The 13,642-nt window shown below is 32.2% G+C and overlaps 1 protein-coding gene across 3 annotated transcripts in view; it reads right to left on the bottom strand.

Annotated features, from left to right (window-relative positions):
* Positions 1–12,787, bottom strand: part of drm (odd-skipped family member drumstick) — a 42,339-nt gene extending 29,552 nt beyond the window's left edge. The window contains exon 1 of one of the 3 annotated variants that reach the window (XR_012466363.1): positions 12,579–12,780. The gene's annotated coding sequence lies outside the window, so the exon portion shown is untranslated. Of the gene's footprint in view, positions 1–1,822; positions 1,846–12,578 lie in introns of those variants that run through there. The other 2 variants (XM_074178954.1, XM_074178955.1) reach the window with 2 other exon arrangements.
* Between the last annotated feature and the right edge of the window lie 855 nt (positions 12,788–13,642).

Raw genomic sequence — 13,642 nt, 5'->3', positions numbered from 1 at the left:
ATAAAATTAGGGAAGTTCACGACATTGTTATCCATTGCATTTTTGCAGCAGACATACAGCAATTTAAATTCAGGGGAAGCTACGGCAGCGGTGTTCTGTGAATTGTCGAAAGCCTTTGACTGTGTAAATCATAAAATACTGCTAAAAAAGCTTCACCACTATGGGATAAGAGACAAGGGTTTGTCGTGGTTCCAGTCGTACCTTATCGATCGACAACAATATGTGAAAACCAGCTCTGTTTCTAGTATACAGGGAGTGAAAACAGGAGTACCCCAAGGCTCAGTCTTGGGGCCATTACTATTCCTGATATACATAAATGACTTGACCAGCCTTAACATAGCTGGCTCTTTCACGATTTTCGCAGATGACACCACAGTATTATGGCACAACAAAAACGAGAGAGATCTTCATAACTCTATTTCTAGTGATCTCGAGCAAATAAAAGATTGGTTTGGAGCAAATCTTCTGTCTTTGAATTTGAAAAAAACAAACATCCTGACTTTCAAGTGCTCTCTACCGGAATTGAGGCTGGGAAACGATGCTATTGTCAACAAAAACTACACAAAATTCTTAGGCATAAACATCGATCAGGAGCTAAGATTTGAGGAACATGTAAGAGCACTAAACAACAAACTCTCCTCTGGTTGCTATGCGTTAAGAATGATCTCAAATGAGCTAGGTTACCACGCAGCTAAAAATTCTTATTATTCCATGATTGACTCTCATTTGAGGTATGGAATATCATTTTGGGGTGTATGCTGCAAACAGCTTATGAACTCGGTGTTTGTATTGCAGAAACGAGCAATCAGAAATATGTGCGGTAAGAAATGGAATGAACCGTGCAGACCCCTTTTCATAAAAAACGAAATTTCAACTGTATTTTCCTTATTAATTCTAGAAACGTCTTATCTGGTACATAAAAATAAAAGTTCCTTCCAAAATGAAAAAAGTCACTGTACTAGACAAGCACATCATCTCAAGTTGCCCATTCCAACATCCACCCTAGTTAAAGATTCTATTACGTTCAAGGGCATAAAAATATATAATAAGCTTCCAGCTACCCTGACTAATAGTGTGAATCAAGCGAAATTCAGGAGGGACTTGAAGGTTATCCTAGCAAGGAAAGGGTATTACTCGCTTGAAGAGTTTTTTGAGGATCGTCTAGAGTTTTGAGGAGTGTGTTTTTTATTGCCTCATTCATCGTTTTTTTTTTATATTATTATATACATTCCCAACTAACTGCTATATTTTAACTTTTATTTATCATATGATAATTTCACAAAAAAACTATTTTCAATTAACAATCTCACTCTATGTGAAGTTATTTTAGTTGTATAAATCTTAGATTTTAAGCCCTGATTTGTTTATCTACAAGATTGTTCAATCTTTCAGATAATAAATGTATATCCCTCTCTCTCATATAACATTATGGAATGAACTTCTACCCTTTTGGGAAAGAAAGTTTTTTGGCTTTCTGCTACTCCATGTTGATACAAAAAAATATGGGAATCTTCCAAAGAAAGGAAGGAAGTATAAAATTTGAAAATGAGTAACTCTATACATGGATGTGTAGATCATGCAAAGAAGCAACTTTCAGACACAAACTGGCAGAAAGCCCTCCTGAAACAGCTACTTTCATATAAACATTGAATTACACGAAAGACAAAAATTCTTTCGAAACAAATAGTTTTACATGAACACTGAATTATACAGAAGATACCTTTCTCTACTCAGTTTATATTCCATACATTCATAGTGAAATAAAATCAGATATTATTCACAGGAGTTTTACTTTAAATGAATGGTAACAAATTGCACTTACATGGAACACTGTCATCCTCACTGGTAGACACCGATGTTTCGCCGTAAGACACTTACTTTAGAGCTCTTCAGTACCAATTTGGATAACATTATAGAAAATACACACAATTCATTCATGAATTACGATTTTTTAATGTCACGGAATAAGTTTGATCCAGGTATGTCATCAATGATATCGTATTGACATTCATTCACCTATTTGATTAAATCCCAGCCAAGAGGGATCTTATTTGAATTGAAGGGGTTATATTTTGAGGAGTGATTAATTTTTGAGGCTTTCTACTACTCCATCATCATCAAGACGGAGTAGTATAAAGCCAAAAAACTTTCTTTCCCAAAAATTAATCACTCCTAAAAATATAACCCCTTCAATTCGAACTTCTACCTATTTTAGTAGTTTTCAATCTCCTATTTCTACACCTTCACGTTCGGACTTATGTCAAGAAAATATACTGCTAAAGATATATGAGATCGTTAGGATGTTCGATGCTTATTTGAATGCATAAAGTATAAATACCATTGAGTAAAGGAAAGCCTATTACGTAATATTTGTTCTGATAAAAAACGATATTTGACTCATAAAAGCATATGAGTTTATTGAAAACACTTTTTCCAAGCCAAAACAAAAGTACTCAACACTTGACGCACGTTTCGCTAATCAAGTTAGCATCTGAAGATGACGCCGATGAGTTTTGGTCTACTTCTGATGATGATTATCTGGTTAGCAAAACGCGCGTCAGTATTGTTGTTCTGGTTTGAGAAAAGTGTTTTTAATATGCCCATTCTACCTACTCAAGAAGCATATGAAACATTTTTTGTGAATCGAAAAATGAAAGTGTTTTTATAGATGAATATAAGATAAATTGGAACTACATTATTCGAATCATTATTTTGAATAATGGTTAATTTATCTTCAGTAGGTGCTCAAGCATTTCTATCCATTCATCAACAAATAATACAGCAAAAAATGATACGTCCCTCTACAGTTATGTGCAAATGATTCATACTGCAGGAAATTCAAATTCTGCCTACTTATGAGGTCGAGTTCAATCAAAAAATTTTTCAGAATGACAGTCATTAACTACATACATACATTTTACAATTCAACAAGCCATCATTTATCCTTGATCTAATTATTTTGCAGCAAACAAAAGGCCTAAGAGATGAACCTACGGAATTAGCATATTTACTTTAAAATTTTTCATAGCCAGAGCTGTGAATTTAGGGCCGATTTTCTTCCAAGCAGCACAGCAGAGTGGCCCTGGACGGTCCATCACAACTTGTAGCATAATTTTGATACCCCTGGTGCGTTAACTTTTTGTCGGCAAACCTGTTTATTTGAGGGTGAATGAAAATCTAGGAGACTCAATTTTTATCTCTGCAGGTTCACTTGAGATTTTTTTAGGTATTCAGTATCATTTCCTGATAGTAAAGTTTAGTAAACAAAATTCATGGCCATTTTATTTTTCATTTTTCAAAAAATTATCATATGCTTCTTATGATTAAAATATCATTTGGAATGGTAAAAATAGGGCTAAAGGTAAAGTTTTATGCTCAATTGAACATAAAAACTTCTTCTACTAGTTCACAAATCCAAACGATTCCTCATCTCAAATAATGACAAACATAATACTATCTAGTGGTGCAAATCCAATTTGAGATTGAAAAATTGCGAATTGATTTCTCACAAACGATACAGTATCACCTCAATTCAGTCTTTCTGCCAATCAAAAAAAAATCTCAATATTGAGAATATCGTCAATATTTTTTACAAATGAGCAGTTTCATTCTTCTGGAATTCCTTTAATGAATGATATTTCAAAGAAGCAAACTTATATGAAATCATTATTTGGAATTCAGTAGATTAACATTTCTTTCATGAAGAAACTTGGCAGATACGTTGATTGAGATGCATGATGACAAAAAAAGTCAATGGATGAAAAATGAGAAATTAAACTTTCTATATTTTTACCACTTTCATTTGTAGCTCAAAGGCTAGGTGAGAAAGAGATTATAGGATTCGAAATTTCGAAGATTCCCCCTTTCATGTATGACTTTTTTCGATTTCTTGTTTTTTATGAAACCGATATCAGTTTGTCCTCCTTTGAGAAGTAGTTTTTTTTTTAATTTTTGCGTATTTTCTGTTCTTTACTGAGTTAGGAAAGTGTGTGATATTCAGTATAAATTCAATATATATTTCAATTTAATGTTACTGTAGTTTCGTCCTAACTATAATACTATTTTCAATTACAATAAACTAATCATTTGAATTCAACTGGAGTTTTATCTCAACACTGAACCGTTATTTTAACACCTCGACACGTGTTTCGATCACCAAGTGATCATCTTCAAGAGGAAGATTAAACTAGAAGAGGAAGATTAATCTTCCTCTTGAAGATGATTACTTGGTAATCGAAACAGGTGTCGAGGTATTAAAATAACGGTTTGGTGTTGGGATAAATCTCCAGTAATATTCATTATTACACCAAAGGTTCCAAATAGTGTAGGACAAAACTGCAGTAACATTAGTTATAAATAAAAGTGGTAAAAAAACATAGCATATTTTATTTCCCATTTTCCATGATGATTTCCTGCCACGTAGAAATGGTTACATCCATCAAAATCAATGGAGATTGTCGAAACCTTTTGAATAATTTGTTTTTCACTTACGAAGATCAATTTGACCCGACTGAATTTCACTAGGAATTATTGAAATAGCCTCAGATATCCAGAGAAAAAAATTATCGGTTTTGGTAAATGGACCGACAGCTTTGTTAGGTGTGATACAAAAAGTAGTTTCAAAAAGCTTCACAAGGTAGTTGGAAATGAGAACCATCAAGACTGAATTAGGACAAAGTCATCATGATATTTCTACTGACCAGCGAGACCATCTTGTGTTTCGTGTGTCAAATTACACCCTTACCAGCATAAAGTTGCTGCATTCAATAGTATGCTTCACAGACTATTGAATACTCAACTGTCTGAGAGTAATTTCCAGAGAGAAATGAGTTTGATCAAACAAATCGCGGCAAACAACGGTTATAAGGTAGATATTATAGACTCCATTTTTTCCAAAAAACTTCAAAAGCAAGCTATGGACCTGGTCTACCCAAATTCAAGATGCGATAAGGTCAGTTATAGGACATTGTCATATTTGGGTGAACCAACCAATAATATAGCGCGTTTTTTGAAGAAAGAATGCGTAAACGTAGCTTAAAAGAACGAATAATAATCTAAGTGAATATATTGAAAACAATAAAGACAAAACTTGGATGTTGGATAGATCAGGAGTATATAAGCTGACTTGTGGCTTTTATCCAAAACTGTATATTTGCCAAACAGGGAGAACATTTTCCCAAAGAATTAAAGAGCATAGAAGTAGTTTTGTGAACAGAAAGACCAATTATTTGCAAACCACCTTTCAGCAGAAGGAAATGAGTTCAATCATGGATACGATGTGTTACATTTAGAGGAGAAGAATTTGAAACTCAATCTTCTAGAATGTGGATTCAAGAATTCGGGTAATTTACTGAATGATCAATTAGAATTGAATATCTCCCCGTTACTAAATATTTTTACTAGAAATGGATAGGTACTTCAAATTGTAGAATAAGTTATATGTAGCATTGAGTGTGTAGAATTAGTTAGTTAAGACACGCCCGAAGAAGCCATTGTATGGCGAAACACGTGGCGTTGTATGGCGTTTTTGTTAAATCGTTTAGTGAAAATCTCACAATAAAGTGTTTTTTGAAAGAGTTATTCTGTTTTAGGTAATATGATATGTCAAAATACAAAAAATGTTATTGTCCTTAGAAAGTATTATTTTGGTGGCAACAACTCTTTTGTTTTCCACGAGGCAAACTTCAACTGAAACCCCTAGTCAAGCTTGAAAAGTACATTCGGAAAGAATGTTAGATTCAGGCAAGAAAATACCCCATTCAATACCAGCAAAGCTGCCTAGAATATATTGAATGAAGCTCAATGAGTCACCGTAGTCACCAGATGTGAATCCCATAGAACATTTTTGGGATCTGCTCAAGAAGATAATCGGTCGGGATGATTCGAGAAATACTGAGCAGCTGATTCAAGCGAGATATTACCCAAAAGAAATATTGACAATCAGAAGTATGCCAGTTCGAATTATAGCTTTCATAATGACGTAAAGAGCTAACACCGAATAATGAACTCAATGAGATGGAATAATGACCTAGCTTTCTTTCAAAAACTCAAAAAACGCATTTGATTTTGTTCTGTCAGTAACATTTTTATTTTTCCCCGTGTTAAATGCATATTTGATATGAAATTTAAAAAAAAACATATCTTATGTGAGCCTATAAGGCAAAATATATAATTTTGTGTGAAAATATGAGACTTCACAAAAAATATCACAACTCTCAATAATAAATGAATATAACAATTTGTTATATTTGTTATCTACATACTGATTTTCAATATCGTCAAAAAATTTAAATAGTTTTCATTTCATTATCATTGTCATTCTGAAATTTTTCACAAGTATTTTTTTTAATTGTTCCTCAGTACTCAACTCTCTCATTGCCTACTGTAAGTTATACAGAGTTAGCAATTAGACAAGTAGTTAATGATTATTGAATTATAATCAGTTTGTGCATGAGTATGAAATTTTCATAATCTAATTTCGAAATCTTTATTTATGGCCCTAAATCTGAGAACACATTTTTTGTTTCAGTATTCACTAGAATATTTTCATACTGGCATCCAACCAAGTATATTCATATTGTTTTTATCATGAATCTTACAGAAGCTTAACATAGATAAGAGACAAAGAAATATGCTCCGGTTCATGAGATTCTAAGAAAATGAACATATCGAAATTTCAGGAATGTCACTGTTGACTTTCCACAGAGATATCCCTGTGAATACACAGTTTTCAGAATTTATGACAGAGGGTGTGTTGATGGAAATGTTTATTGTATTATATAAAATTCGTTTGATCTCCGTCCGCTCTGATCATGGCAGGGATTTATAACAAATTTCACTTGATGCGAGTGAAAAAAATTAAACTGGTTAACGGTAATTCATTCCTGATTTGTCTATTGTAATTCAATCATAAATGATTCGATTTCCTCTAGATGCTCACAAATGATTTTTATTTATTTCAATCTATCACCTAATAGTCAAATGCCATGAATAAAAATATAGATGAAACCCTTTTTTGGTGTCCCATTCCGATAAACACGCTATTCATGAAGAGCTTCACCAGTTCAACTGAAGAAGCTAATGTGTAATGAAACGCATCTTGTATTGAATTTATAGTGTGGAAATTGTTTAATTATCATCATGAATATTGTTATTGATTTTTATCAAGTATCGTAATCAAAATTCAATAGTGATATTCCGGTTTATGTAAAAAATTCTGAAAGTCTGAGTATATTTAAAGTCAAACTCAAGAAGCACCTATTAACGGATGGAATTATATTGTAGTAACATTTTTTTTTGTCTATAAATGTTGTGTGGTTCATTTTATATATTATATTTGTTTGTAAGTTTATACACATGTGTGCGCGTCACCTATTTTATCATTGTATATTTGTATATTGTTCACAATGTTTTTATTAGTTTCATGACTAAATAAGGATCTATATATATATATATATATATATATATATATATATATATATATATATATATATATATATATAGATTGTAAATATTTTACTTTGTTGACTTCAGTTCTATAGAACGACGCGACGTTTAATTTATTAATTTCACTTGTAAGATTTTACAATATATTTGAGGTGAGATGTAAATTAGTAATTAATTATTTTTAATATAAGTATATTACAGCTTAATGACATTGTACAAGTTACAAAAAAAAATACTATAATTTTTAGATTGTATCGATTTCTTTAAAATTGTTATTCACTTATATGTATAATTTATTAGTCTTTGAGTAAATAAAGGATTTATATATATATATATATATATATATATATATATATATATATATATATATATATATATATATATATATTATAAAAACATTTTTAAAACAGTCAGCAACATAAAAATTATTTTAACTTATTGAACGAATTCTCTTAAGGTATACTACATGAAAATGAATTATATCCTCCTAATAGATTCACAAAAACTTTTAGTTGATACTTTTGTTGATATTTTAGTTGATATTTTTGTTATAAATGTCTGCCAAATTTTGAACGGGAGGACATCTAAATGAATAATTTTTATTTTATTCTGCCAATTTCAATAATTTTCTTGATTATGAACTATAGTATCATCTAGATATGTTTCAACTGTTTCAGAACTGACAATTTTCACAAAACTGATGCGATATTAGTTCTGTACGATTGGTTTTATTGAAAAAAATATCTGCCAAATGAAGAGCTAAATAATCCAAAACTGATAATCACGAACACTTATAAAATAGGATAGAACTGACCGAACAAACACACTATAATGTGAGATTTCCATTTGAAAGTTTAGAAAACCGCGACACGTGTTTCGCTATACGGGTGTCACAAAAACATAACAGTTAAGCTGAAAATTTCGTAGTCTAACATAGAAAAAAATTTATTAAATTTCATTTTATCATTCAATAAAGTTGTGTTTGAGGGCGATACAAAGATTATAGCGTTCATATTATTTTTAGCCTTAAATAGACCTCAGTTTCGACGATTACCTCTTCTTCGGTGCAAATTTTTTTCAGCGAGCATTCTCTTGAGGTCTTACAACACAAAAACGTCGCTGGGAGCCAGATCTGGAGAATACGGTGGAAGCAAAAGCAATTCGAAGCCCAATTCATACAATTTTGCCATGGTTTTCATCGATTTCTGGCACGATGCATTGTCTTGATGAGCCAACAGCATGACTATGACTATGTCATAGTCGCTGTTGATGGTTTTTTTTTCCAAGATAGTCGATGAATATTATACCATGCGTATCCCAATATGCTGATACCATAACCTTGTCAGCCGGCTGTTGCGCCTTTGCACGCTGCACCACGTGCAGTCTACTCACATGACGATGGTTTTCATTCTGATGTGAAATGGTAGAGCCACAAAATCCAATTCCTTGTTGTTATTGCTCGATTGTGAGCTAGCGCGGCCCCCACTTTGAACAGAGCTTTCGCATACCCAAATATTTATGCACGATATGTCCAACGCGGTTATCCAAAATTATTTTTTGAAATTTTTTGATGATTTCATGAGTAACAACCTCTTTGAGGCGGTCACTGCGTGCATCGTCTTCGGTGGTCATTTCACCTCGTTTAAACTTATCAAACCACTTCTCAACGTTCGATTTTTTTAGTGCGAAATCCGAATAATATTCATCAAACCAAGCCATGGCTTCAACAGTATTTTTTTCGCCAAACAGCAATACTTTATCAGCACACAAAATTTCCTTTTAATTTCCTTCAAACTAACAAAAGTGGCTTCACTCAAAATGTTCTATCCGACAAACTAATAGTCCAACAGCTGTGAAATTTATGCACGTTTCTTTTGAAGGTTAGGGACAACTAATAATCATATGGATTCAATACTAGTAGTCCCATCTGTGTGTTAGCCTACGAAATTTCCCGCCTATCTTGTAGTAGTATTGTGACACATTTCAAGAAATGTTCGGAATGAGTTGGAAAACAGACTTCATTACTGTTCAATGTACATTAAATGAAATTCTGATTAGTTCATAAGATAATGTAAATAGATCTATTTTTCGAAGACTGAGTGTTATTTTCGTAAAAGTGAAAAAGCCAACCAAAAATTCAAACAAATTTCTTCCTGGTACTGAAGGTTTGGAACGTTAAAACGGTGAGACTCAGAATTGGACATTGATTTTCGTTTGAATAATTGCTTGGAAATTGGAAACTAATTCATCGAAGAAAGACATTGATTGTGAATGTTTTGAAACTGACGCCCTGTAGTATTATTATTACTGACATATTTCTGTATTGGTATTGTATTAGCACAATATTCAACGTATAGTTTGAATAGTCGACGATTTATCTGGCATCAGTTTTTCCTGAAATTTCGTACAAACAATATCACAATTTTGACAGGTTTATTTCGATTTTTTAATGAACCATCTTTATTTTTTGATGAAAATACCAAAATAAAGCATTTTGTGGTAACTCTACGCATGTATTCTATATTTCTAAATTTATTATGCTTCCAGATTTTTGAAACGAAATACAATAGTCATGAGATATGCTCCATTTTCTATAATTATTTTAATACCTACTTTTATTTTTGAACGAATTTTTTGGTGATATTTTTTTCGAATATTTTCTCAAAAAAAAATGTGTATGGCAGTGAAAACTAATTTCAAAACGAATGCCTCGAATACAAAAACAACGAAATTTTCCGCAAATTTCCACCCGAAATCACTGATATGTATCGAAAAGTAAAAATCAAAGTGTAAACTGTTATATAAATAGAGAGAGGTGAGTTAGGAATGAGTTCTCTTCATTTCCTGAAGACGCCAAATTGGTTGGTGAAACGCGCGTTGGAGAGTACTACATTTCTAGTGATCAGGAAAATGTTTTTTTCGGATTTAACCTACGCCAGAGGTTTCAGTTTTATATTTCAGTCTGAAATTCTTTACAATTGTCAGTTTCCATAAAACGTATAGACAATGTGTTTTCAAAATGCGCACACGAGTAATTGGAATTGCAAAATATGAACCTTGCAGAATATGAACATTACTGTTTATATGATTATATGAAATCAAATTTTGAAACAAACAAAGTTCATTAATAGAGTCGAATAAATAATTTCATTATATGGAACAAGAAAGGAATACTCGTAAAGCAGCACAAATAATCGACGAACTGATTTTAGTTGCTATTCATATCGTCATTTGAATTTCTTGTTATCATAAATAGATCCAATGCAATAAACGGAATCTACCTGCCTGGGTTTATTTCCCATAAAGAGTATCAATTTATTTGATCCTCTTTCCTTTTTGATTAAGTTAACAAGGTCCGATCATTTAAGTTCTTTGACTTAATATATTATTAAATTTTCCTAAAAGAATTGCATAGATAGAAGTGTGAATGGAAGAATGAAAATTCAGTCTGGCTGTTTTGAAAAAGTATCTCTCATATAATTTTTAACTACTATAGAAAATCACAACAAATCTCAATTACGATATTCCAATTATGTCATATAGGAATTCTCACGAATGATACATGTTTCAGGATCATATTTAAAGAGTGGAAATACACATTGAAAAAGAGAAAGTAATGGACTTGTGTACATAAAGTAAACATTTCTCTCGAAGGAAATTTCCCAGTCACCCATATGAAAAACTATTGAAAACTATAACCGCTCCACCAGAAATAACTCGAATTTTTTTTTACTTTTCATTTGAGAGCTATCCTTTTATCCACATGGTTCTGTTGTGTTGGAGAGTCCCACTAAGTAAATAATTCACTATGCTAATCCGTTTAACCGAGTTAACTCAGAATGATTGAAATCTGTCCTTTTGCTCCTCCCCAAATGCGACAGCTACGGAATTTTGGGAAAAAAACATTAATGGATTAACTTCCCCTTGTTTATTACTGTCCATGAGTTTACGAAAGATTGAACAAAGCTGGTATTCATAATTATCGATTAAAATAAATTACCCGTAATGGACCTTTTTATAAATGACAAGCTAGTTTCTTCAAGATTTATTATTTCCAGTAGAGACTTGCTTGCGCAAGCGTACTTTTCACTTACGCGATCTGTCAATACGTACGATTGTATATTTTACAAAAATTCAAAATTTTAGTGAAGAATAATTTGGTTTCAAAGTTCCTCAATTAATTACTTCGGTTGGTTGTGTTTTCTCATGAATTAACGTTAATGATGAATCTCCTTTAAGGTGTTGACAGTTAATAATTCATTACCAGTTTGTAAACCAATTTATTTTGGTAGAAATTCAATTATTAATGAAATAATATGATAGGTTTCAGCTTGTTGCAACATTTATTCTTTTGAGAAAACTTTTTGAAAAGTCACAGTTGAACCCAATTCTAACAATTATTTATTCTTTTAATAACAAAATATGGATTGATCCGGAGGCTACAAATTGGAATTAGGTAAAAACCGATTACAATCCCTAATTTCTATTGAAGAATCTATGATATGATGATTATGGTTTGTAATGAACGTCATATTATAATTATATACTACATTTTATATGTTCTCATGCATTCATTCCTTTTCATAACGACGATACAAAATAATTTCATCGAATATGAAATCTCACAGGCAATTAATATACCAAACTAAACTCAAGTACACTACAGACTTAATTGCGATTGTGTAACCTAACACTATTGAGCGCGATAAAATAAATTTCATCGTATACTTATTAACTGTTGTTGAACACGTGATTCAAAGCTACCACGTTACGCGTGCAGCGAGTCTAAACTACTGAGTTACGCGCAGCCTGAGGGCTCCAAACCTTTATATGGTTCTTAGCTCTGCGCTTTTATTCCGGCTCTAACGTTAGTATTTTCCCATTGGTCGATCAAATCATCGCAGTTTTTAGGAATCTCTCGGATTTATGTGGAGACTATCAATTATGAAATAAAATTGCCTGGTTGAGAAGAATAGGTATTTCGTTTCTACGATATAGTGACAGTCTATCAGTGGAATAAAAAGGCACTGCCGAATTTTAGAGCTGAAACTACTCACTCAGAAAATCAAAGCAACAAAATTATTCAATGATTTGAAAACGCGCACTATCACTAACAATATAAATGCACTAACCTGTTCGCTGACAATTCTCAAAAATAATATCTTGGATCGTCTCGTAAAATTAAAACATCAGAATGTCGGAGGAACTGCAGAAGTAGTGAATTTTTGCTTCTGTACCAAACTATGGCTGGTAGCTCAATGATTCTAACAAGTAGTGAGTAGAACGGGAAACCATCGTACCTCCTCACCCCTCGCGAGCACCGTATAGCACTGCCTACTGAGATGTGAGACTTAAAAGCTGTGGGTATAAAGGTGATGTTACCTGGAAGGACAAAACCAGAAGTCACTTGACGATTGAGGGATTTTGGCCCTTATGATGAGTTATTTAAGGAAGACGACTTGTTTGTGGCTTGATTGAGTTTTTAAAATAATTCAGTATGATTGTGGGAGTAATTTAACCTTTATAACTGGGCATTCTATAGTCAAAAATTACTTTTATCGATGACACCATATTCTCTCCCGAAAACTGATTCAACTCATTCTTGTTTTAGGATTCACCTGTTGGATTATTCATATGTGATTCGAATAATTTCAATTTTTGGGTTGAATATAAAACAGATTCCGATTTCACAATCTGATTTGTCTACTCTTCGATATTCGATAAAACTGGAATTCTCTCATCCACACCTATTCAAATAATCGGATGATTTCACATTAGTTGGTGATAATTTTGCTATGAATTCAAGTTGCGCTATTAAGTAAAAACTTTAATGTGTGTCGCGATCATTAAAATATTTCTTAGAATTCTAGTAGGTATTACGACTGAAACGGAAGCCTCTGACTCAGACATATTAAACGATTTTACTTTCATTTATTCCATAATTTAACAGTTATGATAACTTTAGCACTCTTCATATATCTTGAAATGAGGCAATATATGTCTGTTACAATAGGAGCTCTGAAAATAAAGTTGTCTCACAATATATTGTGTAATATGAGATGATTTTACTTTCAAACATAATTTTCATCTGGAGTACAGTCAATGTTTTGTTGATATCAATATATATTATAAAATAAAGTCCACTCGCCGCGTGTGTATGCATGTCTGTTCGAAAGTGAAGTAAAGTAAGTTCATT

Source organism: Leptinotarsa decemlineata, unplaced genomic scaffold (genome assembly GCF_025532065.1).
Source record: "Leptinotarsa decemlineata unplaced genomic scaffold, Ldec_3_MD MMD2_tig00004307_RagTag_RagTag, whole genome shotgun sequence".
NCBI lineage: Eukaryota > Metazoa > Arthropoda > Insecta > Coleoptera > Chrysomelidae > Leptinotarsa > Leptinotarsa decemlineata.
The sequence above is the reverse complement of the archived record's forward strand: the minus strand, read 5'-3'. Positions and strand labels throughout refer to the sequence as shown.